The sequence below is a fragment of the Lepidochelys olivacea genome (genome assembly GCF_965140295.1).
Source record: "Lepidochelys olivacea isolate rLepOli2 genome assembly, chromosome: 3".
Taxonomy (NCBI): domain Eukaryota; kingdom Metazoa; phylum Chordata; order Testudines; family Cheloniidae; genus Lepidochelys; species Lepidochelys olivacea.
This window is the reverse complement of record NC_140413.1, coordinates 108,162,384-108,175,316: the sequence shown is the minus strand read 5'-3', so window position 1 is coordinate 108,175,316 and position 12,933 is coordinate 108,162,384. Positions and strand designations below refer to the sequence as shown.

The 12,933-nt window shown below is 42.1% G+C and overlaps 1 long non-coding RNA gene across 2 annotated transcripts in view; it reads left to right on the top strand.

Moving 5' to 3' along the window:
- LOC311518163 overlaps positions 1-12,933 on the top strand; it is a 45,416-nt gene that overhangs the window by 14,568 nt on the left and 17,915 nt on the right. Inside the window, exon 4 of one of the 2 annotated variants that reach the window (XR_014710904.1) lies at positions 6,753-6,896. This is a non-coding gene — a long non-coding RNA (uncharacterized lncRNA). Of the gene's footprint in view, positions 1-578; positions 1,549-6,752; positions 6,897-12,933 lie in introns of those variants that run through there. The other variant, XR_014710905.1, reaches the window with a different exon arrangement.

Below are 12,933 nucleotides of genomic sequence, written 5' to 3'. Positions count from 1 at the left end.
AATAAGTAGTTACCCTAAGGGAATCTACTGCTGAAAAGAGGGAATCTCAGACTGGGAGACAGTGCTAATCTTCATCTTTCTTTAGCTAAAAGGAGAATACTATATTCTACTTAAACCTGTGGGGGAAATAGCTAGTAAAGTCACATCGTAGAAAGGTTAGAAGCAGATGCAAGAGCTTGCTCAGAAAATTGTGCAAGAAAATCCTAATTGTTGATTTAAAAAACGAAAGTGTGCAGATGACGACTCAGGGATTTTTGTAAAATGTAAGACCGTTCTCGGGCAGAAGACTGTCCCTAACCACAAAGATGTTTTCATTTTGAAAATGACAAACTGGGTTGTCAACTCGTGACTTATTGCTAGCCTGACGATATTTGGTATTTTTTCTTAAAGCCTCAGATTCCATGAGAATCTCAGTTTTCGTTTTTAAAAAAATGCACTTCTAACTCATGGGTGCATGGTTGGATAAAAGCTTGAAGACATGAAGAGTGCACCCTAAAGGCCCAGAAGACAAAGCAAAACCAGATTTTTTTTAAACAAATATGATTTTAGGGTTCCTGACTTGTGATTTTTTTTTTCAGTGCTTGGAGTTGGCTGTACTATGAATTTCTATCTGGGATAAACTCATTTGCTGAGAGGAGAAAATTATTTTCCCTTTGAAATAGTGATTTGCTACAGGAGATGGTATAATTTCACCCTGGATCAGAACTTCCCATGAGGGGAGCTGATACATCACTCTCACCATGTATCCCCAGATGCAGTATATGGCTCCAGTGGCCCATTGACCACTAATTCCCAAACAATGAGAGGTGCAGAGAGAGAGATCTGCCATTGAGGTCAATGACAAAACTCTGAAGTGACTTCAGTAGTGCCAGGATCTCACTCACAGTCAACACAAGTCAAGTACACCTTGAGACCCAGAAGAAGGAAATATCTTAGAACATTTTGAGGTGGAGGTGGGAACAGCAATTACGGACTCCAGACTGTCCTTTGTTAGTGTCTTAGCTTAATCACAATCAGGTTTCAGATCAGGAAACCACACAGAAATAACCTCAGTGGCACTAATGGACAAGCGGCTTTTGGCTTTGGAAAACAAACAAACCTGCCTGTTGATACTCGGACCTTTCTGCAGCCTTTGACATGGCTAATTGTCCAGTGCTGATATGCTGGTAATACTCAACTGTACACTTCCACCAATACATCCTTTGTCATCACTTAGACGTCCCAACTCCTAGAAGGAATCACCAGCTGTAAAAAGAGCCACTGGCTCAATTCCAGTGTAGCAAAGACTTAAGTGATCCTTGTGGGAAAATGAAAATACTTTGAGGAACTTGGCAATATGCTCTCAACATGGATCAAGGGCATCAAACCTCAGGTTGTTGTGAAGCGCTGGTGTTTTGCTAGATGCCTCACTACTCAAGGCCATAAAGAAACAGCTTTGTAACCTTATAGCTCTAACTTAACTTAAATAAAATCAGACTTTTATTAGTCATTTGAATCCTTGTACAACAGGTTTTCTACATAATGTTTAACTGGTACACAGTCTAATAAATGCTGAGTAAACAATCATGAGCACCAAACGTATTTGCTCTGTTTTTTGTTCTATAGCATAAGCTGCAATCCTATTGTCGTTATTTATTCTGATCTGCCTGTCTTTCACAGAGTGCTTTTAAGGGAAATGTTATAGTAGTATTCAGTTGTTTCAAAGATCAGAGAAGCTAGAATCAAATACCTGTGATCGTTCAACAAAAAAAGCTTCTGATGTTGACTCTAACAATGTGAGACAGTTTAAGTGGTTGAATACTTAGAAATGAGTCTTCCTATTAGTATGAAAATCATTAAAGAAATCTCTCATCACCTTCCTCTAACTAATAAATGAAGTGAGGTTTTGCTCACATAATTTTCTCATTAATTCAAATTAAGGCCATTTAACAACTTCAAGCTTGATTGGGTTTTAATCTTAACAGGTGGGATTTTCAGTCAGTCATTGTCCCATAAGAAACTTCATTTAGGTGAATCCCCTGTTCATCCAGCCCCTCAAACTAGTCTAAGAAAATGGGTGGGGGAAATACAGGAAGAAACAGCATATTTTATGCAGGGTGTGTGTGTGTGTGTCAGAATGCACAGGGGCCTGTTTTAGAGTGTACCAGCGTGGCGCATGGGAGGCAAGAGGAAAAAGGTACTTTCTCCTTAGACAAATAATCCCTTCCCTGCTATCCTCTGAGTCTGACTCTATATGTGGGTTATGGCTGGTGCAAAGGAGAGGGAGTTATCACTAGATGGTCTAGGGAAGGAAGGTATCAACAGGTGATTGCTAAAGTGAGGTCCTTGAGATACAAATATACTCAGCCAGCCTTCTGTCAGTTTCACTTGCTCAGTTGGCTGGAAGCTCTTTCAAGTGGCCAGTCTTCAGCAAGTTTCAAAAAGTGGGCCAAGATACTGTGTGATTATAAAATTGACAGGGACACCACTATGTGGCAGAGCAAGGAATTAAACCTGGGTCTCCCCTATTCCAGGCTAGCACCCCAGCCATTATTTATACCATCTTTCCTCTGTAGGATGATCTTTAAAATCCTGAATGCCATGGAATATAGTTAGATGAGAAATCCCAACCACTCTTCTTTGCTCTGAGCACATCTATGCAGGGCATAGCACAGGTGCAGGGAGTACCAGCATTTGTGGGTGGCTTATTTAATGGATCTGGCTCTAAATTTTTCTATATTTAAGGCATCTACCTGCAAAGGCAGAAGGTGTTATACAAGTCAATAAGTTGTTCCTTGTTCCATTAGTATATAGATAAAAAGTGGGACTTTGGCCTCACTTTGTCTTACATTTGGTCAAATTATTTCCTGGGGTGCACCCACGAGCTATGTGCTGATTGCAATTTAAAATCCATTGAGAAGGGTTTGTCCCTGGGGTGCCACCTGGAACTGGAGTATCACTGAGCCCTCTGACACACCAACCTGGGCTCCCTCTCACTCTGTGCTGCTGTGACAAGTTGCAAAGCTCTCAAAGCTTGCACTTTCCCCAGCATTCACGCAGGTAGGGACACACCCAGCTGCAGTCACATGCAGGCTCTCTAACCACCAGCCTCCTAGCCTAAGACCCCAGAGCAATACTGTTCTGCCCTGGTCAAATCTGGCCAGTGTATGGGTCTGCCTCTCCCTCAATGTGAAAAGGACCATGCACACTTGGGGTAACCAAGCTGAGATTTCCCCCAGACACCTTAGTCAAACTCGCACTGGTTTGGATTGAAACACAAAATAAGTGTATTAACTACAAAAGGAGAGATTTTAAGTGATAGCAAACAGATCAAAACAGATTACCTTGTAAATAAACAAAACCGCAAACTGAGCTTAACATACTAGATAGGTAAGACATGAATTAACAAATTCTTACCCTGAGTGATAAATAGGCTGGCAGATTCTTAAGCCTCAAGCTGCCTTGGCTTCCATCTTGGGTTTCCCAGGATTTCGTACACAGGTTAGAAATCCCTTTTAGCCTGGGACCATCACTTCCCTCCTGTTCAGTCTTTATTCCTCAGGTGTTTCCAGGTGCATTGTTGTAGGGAGAATGAGGTACCCCCATGATGTCATTTTCCCTCTTTTATATCTTCTTCCCACTTGCTGTGACCTGGGTCAAACAGTTCCTATTATGTAGTGCTATCTCTGAGAGGCTTCTATTGTACACAGTTCCTGGGGTAATCCTTGTGGTTGTGTGTGTTTTCTCAGTGAGACATTAACATTGTTTGGCCTTTCTACTGTTGTACCTGAAAGGCTGCTTGTGGGTGTTTTCAACCTCACAGCATGTTTCAGTAACACATGCATAGCCAAACTTCATAACTTCACATACAATGATAGCATGTACAATCAAATGAGCTATTAATGTCCAGCACATCAAGACTTTTTGAATGATTCCTCACAAAGCATACTTTGTACAAAACATATCCTAATTACATGACAGTAGCAAATATTGGGGTGCCAGGGTGTCACACTCATAAGTAATACAACTTACAATATCTGAATGTATTGTATTTATACTTACAGTATATTTAAACACAAAGTTAATATAGAAGTGTGTTTTTGGATATTAACATAAGTAGGGCATTGACAGGAGGAGCTAACTGGTAGTACGGCCTAGTGGTTAGGTACCTGGCTCACAACTCTCCCCAGTGTCTAGCTCTATCAAAAAGAACAGGCGTACTTGTGGCACCTTAGAGACTAACAAATTTATTAGAGCATAAGCTTTCATGGGCTACAGCCCACTTCATTGGATGCATAGAATGGAATATATAGTAAGAAGATATATACATACATACAGAGAAGGTGGAAGTTGCCATACAAACTGTAAGAGGCTAATTAATTAAGATGAGCTATTATCAGCAGGAGAAAAAAACTTTGTGATAATCAAGATGGCCCATTTAGACAGTTGACAAGGTGTGAGGATACTTAACATGGGGAAATAGATTCAATATGTGTAATGACCCAGCTACTCCCAGTCTCTATTCAAACCCAAGTTAACGGTATCTAGTTTGCGTATTAATTCAAGCTCAGCAGTTTCTTGTTGGACTCTGTTTCTGAAGCTTTTCTGTTGCAAAATTGGCACCCTTAAGTCTTTGACTGAGTGGCCAAAGAGGTTGAAGTATTCTCCTACCTGTTTTTGAATGTTATGATTCCTGATGTCAGATTTGTGTCCATTTATTCTTTTGCGTAGAGACTGTCTGGTTTGGCCAATGTACATGGCAGAGTGGCATTGCTGGCACATGATAGCGAATATCACACTGGTAGATGTGCAGGTGAACGAGCCCCTGATAGCGTGGCTAAAGTGATTAGGTCCTATGATGGTGTCACTTGAATAAATATGTGGACAGAGTTGGCATCGGGCTTTGTTGCAAGGATAGGTTCCTGGGTTAGTGTTTTTGTTGTGTGGTGTGTGGTTGCTGGAGAGTATTTGCTTCAGGTTCGGGGCTGTCTGTAAGCGAGGACTGGCCTGTCTCCCAAGATCTGTGTGAGTGATGGATCATTTTTCAGGACAGGTTGTAGATCTTTGATGATGCGCTGGAGAGGTTTTAGCTGGGGGCTGAAGGTGAAAGCTAGTGGTGGTCTGTTGTTTTCTTTGTTGGGCCTGTCCTGTAGTAGGTGACTTCTGGGTACTCTTCTGGCTCTGTCAATCTATTTTTTTCACTTCAGCGGTGGGTATTGTAGTTGTAAGAATGCTTGATGGAGATCTTGTAGGTGTTTGTCTCTGTCTGCGGGATTGGAGCAAATGCAGTTGTATCTTAGAGCTTGGCTGTAGACAATGGATCATGTGGTGTGTCCCAGATGGAAGCTGGAGGCATATAGGAAAGTGTAGTGGTCAGTAGGTTTCTGGTATAGGGTGGTGGTTATGTGACCATTGCTTATTAGCACCGTAGCATCCAGGAAATGGACCACTTGTGTGGATTGGTCTAGGCTGAGGTTGATGGTGGGATGGAAATTGTTGAATCATGGTGGAATTCCTCAAGGGCTGCTTTTCCATGGGTCCAGATGATGATGTCATCAATGTGGCGCAAGTACAGTCGGGGCGTTAGGGCATGAGAGCTAAGGAAGCGTTGTTCTAAGTCCGCCATAAAAATGTTAGCATACTGTGGGGCCATGCAGTCATGCCATCTGTGGTCTTCTTTTCTGGTGGAGGGTTGACTCAGCCTTTTGGCCAGGTTACCAATTGAGTCCACCCCCTATTCTGGGGCTGTGGGGAGAGGTGTCTGGGGGTAATGGAGTCCAACAAAATATATACAAGCCTAATGTCCCCCACAAGGGAAAGGGTCTTCAGCCCAGGTCAAAGCCTTTGTGTGCTGTGAGCATTTTCCTCAGGTCTTACAATGTCTCAATCCCCCTTAGCTTCAGTGGTGAAGGTGTTTGTGCCCTCTTTGTGGGAAGGGTGTTGGGAGGGAAGTCCAGGCTCCAGCCCAGAGGCCTACAAGAGGCAGCAATATCAAACACTTAAGTGTGTTTCCTAGCTGCCTCTCTGGGCCACTTTCTAATTCAGCAAAAAGAAAAGGAGTACTTGTGGCACCTTAGAGACTAACCAATTTATTTGAGCATAAGCTTTCGTGAGCTACATCCGATGAAGTGAGCTGTAGCTCACGAAAGCTTATGCTCAAATAAATTGGTTAGTCTCTAAGGTGCCACAAGTACTCCTTTTCTTTTTGTGAATACAGACTAACTAAGGCTGCTACTCTGATTCCTAATTCAGGGCACAGTTAAACAGCATCACAAATGGTCCCCAGACAATGGAGTTCCTCAGAGCTTAGTAAAGTCCTAAGGGACTTTTCTAAGGGAGCTGGTGCTTGCAGACCTCTCCCCTGCAGCTAGGACTCCAGCAGGCCCCTTACTGAGGAGCTCCCAATATAGGTCAGTCCTTTCACCCACTCTGCCCCTTTCTGAGCTGTCTGACTCTCTTTTAAGCTCCTCCAGCTGGAGCAGGCTCTGCAGGTGCAGCAGGGCATCGCCACCTGGGTCCAGAACTGCTCCTTAACCCCTTGTGTCCCATTGCAGGGTTTATAAATTCCATCACAGGCATACTGATGAAAAAAAGAGTGACCCTCAAGACTATATAAAGAGAATAGGAAGTATGGAGTTAGTGGTGAATGTATATACAGTACTGCTATTAGGATGCTACTCAAAATGTAATCAGCTATTTATTTAACATTTGCGAGAAATTCTTACTCTCTCTGCATAAAGATTTTCGGTATTTTTTTCTTTCTCTCTCTATAGATAGAGACAAAAGAATTGATAGAAATGTGGGGAGGGGAAAAGACACCAAAGCAATATCAGGGAAACCAGTTCTCTCTCCCAGGAACCCAGACAGTCACTGTGGTGCTTCCTGACAGAGTCAAGCAGCAGGAGCCAGCTAATGAGGCAAGTCATCCGTTATCATTGCAGTGCTTAGCCTGATTTAGTTATCTGAATCAAAATGACAGATTCAGGAGAAAGGCTCCTGGGAACTTGACTGAAAATGTTATGTTGATGTAACCATGCATTGATCAGTCTAATGGAGTACCTCTTGGTTTCCATGCCAACAATGAAAAGAAACAAAAAACTGGGGTTAAGGGGCATGCTTTAGGAAAACTGATATTGGGTAAGATATTTTCTTTATAAACAGGTTTAGTTAAACATTGAAACAAGCTTCATGCCCTGAACAACTCAGGGCTCTTCAACATACAGGAGGTTTTATAATGGAATTTCAGCTTGTCAGGAACAATTTTCCTCTTTCCCTTTAGGATTACTTATAACTTTAGCTTCTGCAGCTACAGCCTGTCACTGGTTGCTTATTAACTTTATTCCAATGTGAAAAGGAAGAAACAGTTTAACTGTTTCAGTGCCACTTACCATTTCAAAAAGTCAGGAATAGTTCTGCTTTTACAGTCAATTCAACACATTACACATGATGTTAAAATACTTGATTAAAAAGAAAAATGTACACTAATGGGAAGGAATGCAAGCAACTAACAAGTAGTTTTGTCTGGGAGCTCCATGGTAGGGCTAGGTTGTTTTAGTGTGGGGAAAAAAAAGTGTAAACAAGGTTTTTTTTGCTACGATACTTATACAGTAGATTTTGGTAAGGAAAGCTTAAAAACAAAACCATACACAGAGAATAAACAATTCACTGTATAAACGTTGTTCATGGTTTGATGTAAGAGCAAGGAAATGGACTATGAATTGATTTTAATATGCATATGAATCTAACATCTACCAGTATTCACTTCAAGTCACAAAGGACAAACACCTCAGTACGGTCAGTGAATATCTATTCAAATATGGCTGATATCCATAATCACTTAGTGTAGGGTACAAGATTGACAAATCTTCCCTCTGAACCACTTTTACTGGTTTGTGGAATTGAAATTTACCAGGTTTCTAGCAAATGCAGTTTAATGCATACATGGTTGTTTTTGCCCTTTCACACAACTTATGCTGTATCTTCACCTTCAAGTGATCAGAACAAGAGCTCTGGGATGAATTGAAAATCTTTACATTCAGTGTGAACTGAGGAAGACGCTTATGCCCATTCTGCATTCTCCTTGAAGCTCTGAGGCTCACCAAAGTTGAGCCCTGTATCTCCATGCTTTTAAAAGGGCCAATTTTACAAAGCTGAAAACAATTGAGCCAAATCAGCTGTGAACAACTAAATCAGTAAGTGAGAATAATAATTAGAAATTGCTTAACACTTTAGTAGATGCCCCAAAAGCCACAATCAAGGAATTGTTTTGGTTTTAAAAAAAATGAAGGCAGCTATAAAAAATACATTGAAGAGAGAGGAATTTGATAGCTTTGATTTGTATTCATTACTAGGAAGTGTAGTGGCAAAGAGTCCTGTGGCACCTTGTAGACTAAAAGACATATTGGAGCATAAGCTTTCGTGGGTGAATACCCGCTTTGTTGGTTGCATCCGAAGAAGTGGGTATTCACCCACGAAAGCTTATGCTCCAATACGTCTGTTAGTCTATAAGGTGCCACAGAACTCTTTGTCGCTTTTACAGATCCAGACTAACATGGCTACCTCTCTGATAGGAAGTTTAGAAAATTGATAAGGCAACCAAAGGGACACAAGGTGAAATCTATGCCCAGCAGAGTTAAGGACACTAACAAGAATTAAAAACAAAACAAAACAAAACAAAAACAAAAAACCCTACACTAGGAACAAAAAGAATTCTGACAATGGTATTGGTCTCTTACTAGATGGAAATGGTAGAATTATCAATAATAATGTAGAAAAGGCAGATGTTCAATAAATATTTTGGTTCTAGATTTGGGAAAAATACATAGTCATATAATGTGGTGATGATGTTCTTTCCATTCCATTAGTATCTCAGGAGGATTTTAAACAGCAGCTACTAAATTGGACATTTTAAAATTAGTAGGTCCAGATAACTTGCCTCCAAGAGTTTTAAAAGAGCTGGCTGATGAGCTTGTTGGACCACTAATATTGTAAGTTTTAGTGCACTGGGGAAATTCCAGAAGTCTGGAAGAAAGCTAATGGGGTGCCAATATTTAAAAAGGGTAAACAGGATGACCTGGGTAACTATAGGCCTGCCAGTTGGACATTGATCCTGGGCAAGATAACGGAGTGGCTGACATGGGATGCAATTAATAAAGAATTAAAGGAGGGTAATAAAATTAATGCCAATCATCATGGATTTATGGAAAATAGATTATGTCAATCTAACTTGTAATCTCACCAAAAAAGAGAAATATTTTTTGATAAATATAGTAGTATTGATGGAATATACTTAGACTTCTGTAAGTGTTTGATTTGTTACTGCATGACATTTTGATTAAACATCTAGAATGATATAAAATTAACATGGTACATGTTAAGTGGATTAAAAGATGGCTAACTGATAGGTCTTAAAATGTAACTATAAACAGGGAAACATCATCAAATGGTTGTATTGCTAATAAGGACCTGCAGGGATCAGTTCTTGGCCTTGTGCTATTTAATATTTTATCAATGATCTGGAAGAAAAAATAAAGTTTGCAGATGACATAAAATTGGAGTAGTGAATAATGAAGAGGACAGATCACTGATACAGAGCGATCTGGATCACTTGGAAAGCTGGGCACAAACATTGTGTTCTATACATTTATATTTAGCCATATTAAATCTAGCAACAAATAATGTAGGTCACACTTACAGTGGAGGACACTATCCTGGGACTCAGTAACTCTGAAAAAGATTTGGGCATGGTGATAGATAATCAGCTGACCACGAGCTCTCAATGTAATGCTGTGGCCAAACAGGCTGATGCAATCTTTGGATGCATAAACAGGGGAATCTAGAGTAGCAGCAAGGAGGTTAGTTTACCTCTGTATTTGGCTGGTGAGACTACAGCTGGAATATTGTGTCCCCACTTCAAGAAGGATGTTGATAAATTGTACAGGGTTTATAGGAGAGCCACAAGACTGACTAAAGGATTGGTAAAACATGCCTTATTGTGATAGCCATAAAGAGCTTCATATATTCATCTGAGTCATCTATCTGCCAACCTGACCGGGAAAACAGAGAAGTCTGCTGCTTGCCAGGGGCTAAGATTCACGATGTGACGGAGAGTCTGCCGACACTCATCAAGCCCTCGGACCACTACCCCTTCCTGCTTTTCCACGTGGGCATCAATGATACTGCCAAGAATGACCTTGAGTGGATCACTGCAGACTACATGGCTCTGGGAAGGAGGATAAAGGAGTATAAGGCACAAGTGGTGTTCTCGTCCATCATCCCTGTGGAAGGAAAAGGCCGGGGTAGGGATCGTCGAATCGTGGAAGTCAATGAATGGCTACGCAGGTGGTGTCGGAGAGAAAGCTTTGGATTCTTCGACCATGGGATGGTGTTCCAAGAAGGAGGAGTGCTAGGCAGAGACAGGCTCCACTTAACAAAGAGAGGGAAGAGCATCTTCACGAGCAGGCTGGCTAACCTAGTGAGGAGGGCTTTAAACTAGGTTCAACGGGGGAAGAAGACCAAAGCCCTGAGGTAAGTGGGGAAGTGAGATACCGGGAGGAAGCACGAGCAGGAGCGTGTGAGAGGGGAGGGCTCCTGCCTCATACTGAGAAAGAGGGGCATCACCGGGTTATCTCAAGTGCCTATATACAAATGCACAAAGCCTGGGAAACAAGCAGGGAGAACTGGAGGTCCTGGCAAAGTCAGGGAATTATGATGTGATTGGAATAACAGAGACTTGGTGAGATAACTCGCATGACTGGAATACTGTCATGGATGGGTATAAACTGTTCAGGAAGGACAGGGAGGCCAGAAAAGGTGGGGAAGTTGCACTGTATGTAAGGGAGCAGTATGACTGCTCAGAGCTCAAGTATGAAACTGCAGAAAAACCTGAGTGTCTCTGGATTAAGTTTAGAAGCGTGAGCAACAAGGGTGATGTCGTGGTGGGAGTCTTATATAGACCACCGGACTAGGGGGATGAGGTGGATGAGGCTTTCTTCCGGCAACTCACAGAAGCTACTAGATTGCACGCCCTGGTTCTCATAGGCGACTTCAATCATCCTGATATCTGCTGGGAGAGCAATACAGCGGTGCACGGACAATCCAGGAAGTTTTTGGAAACTGTAGGGGACAACTTCCTGGTGCAAGTGCTGGAGGAACCAACTAGGGGCGGAGCTCTTCTTGACCTGCTGCTCACAAACCGGGAAGACTTAGTAGGGGAAGCAAAAGTGGATGGGAACCTGGGAGGCAGTGACCATGAGATGGTCGAGTTCAGGATCCTGACACAAGGAAGAAAGGAAAGCAGCAGAATACGGACCCTGGACTTCAGAAAAGCAGACTTCGACTCCCTCAGGGAACTGATGGGCAAGATCCCCGGGAGAATAACATGAGAGGGAAAGGAGTCCAGGAGAGCTGGCTGTATTTTAAAGAATCCTTATTGAGGTTACAGGGACAAACCATCCCGATGTGTAGAAAGAATAGTAAATATGGCAGGTGACCAGCTTGGCTTAACAGTGAAATCCTTGCTGATCTTAAACACAAAAAAGAGGCTTACAAGAAGTGGAAGATTGGACAAATGACCAGGGATGAGGATATAAATATTGCTCGGGCATGTAGGGATGAAATCAGGAAGGCTAAATCACACCTGGAGTTGCAGCTAGCAAGGGATGTTAAGAGTAACAAGAAGTAATCAAAAATGATTAGGGGTCTAGAACACATGACTTATGAGGAGAGGCTGAGGGAGCTGGGATTGTTTAGCCTGCAGAAGAGAAGAATGAGGGGGGATTTGATAGCTGCTTTCAACTACCTGAAAGGGGGTTCCAAAGAGGATGGCTCTAGACTGTTCTCAATGGTAGCAGATGACAGAACGAGGAGTAATGGTCTCAAGATGCAGTGGGGGAGGTTTAGATTGGATATTAGGAAAAACTTTTTCACTAAGAGGGTGGTGAAACACTGGAATGCGTTACCTAGGGTGGTGGTAGAATCTCCTTCCTTAGAGGTTTTTAAGGTCAGGCTTGACAAAGCCCTGGCTGGGATGATTTAACTGGGAATTGGTCCTGCTTCGAGCAGGAGGTTGGACTAGATGACCTTCTGGGGTCCCTTCCAACCCTGATATTCTATGATGCAGCTTAACAAAGAAGGTTAAAGGCTGATTTGACCACAGTTTATAAGTATCTATATGGGGAACATATTTTTGATAACGGGCTCTTCCATCCTGCTGGGAAAGGTGTAACATGATTCAATAGTTGGAAGTTGAAAGTAGACACATTCAGAGTGGATATAAAGTGTACATTTTTTACTGTCAGGGTAATTAACCATTGAAACATGTAGATTCTCCATGGCAATTTTAAAATCAAGACCGGATGTTTTCCTACTATATATACTCTTGGGGAAGTTCTATAGCTTGTGTTCTACAGGAGGTCAAACTAGATGATCACAGTAATCCTTTCTGACCTTTGAATCGATGAATCCTGTCCCTGTCCACCCATTCCTCCTCTTTCTCCAGCTCCTCCCCACCTGAGAACAATTTTGATTAAACCAGCTGCTCACTATTCTGCTCTGTTCACAGTAAACCTCCCCATAACATAAAGCATATTATAACAGAGACAGCTTGTAGCAAGCAACATGTTAGTAAATCTTTATTACACATGTGTAAAAAGGTTTGGACAAGAAATGTCAGTGGCAGGGTATTCACCATAAGCAATTGAATTGATACATTTCCTCGAACTATCCAAACAAGCGTAAAGTGGTGTGACACTCCCCAGGGTACCCAGGATTGTGAGGTATCTTGCTATCCTGAGCCCTTCATGTGAGGAAGTCTTGTCTGTGCCTCCTGTGAGTCAGCTCACTGACTCCACCTGCATCTACCAATCAAAGCACTACTTCCAGGCCTCCACAGCCCTAATTCTCTCCACAGGTTAGTGATAGGCACGCACCAAATTCTGAGTCCTCTGTGTGAAC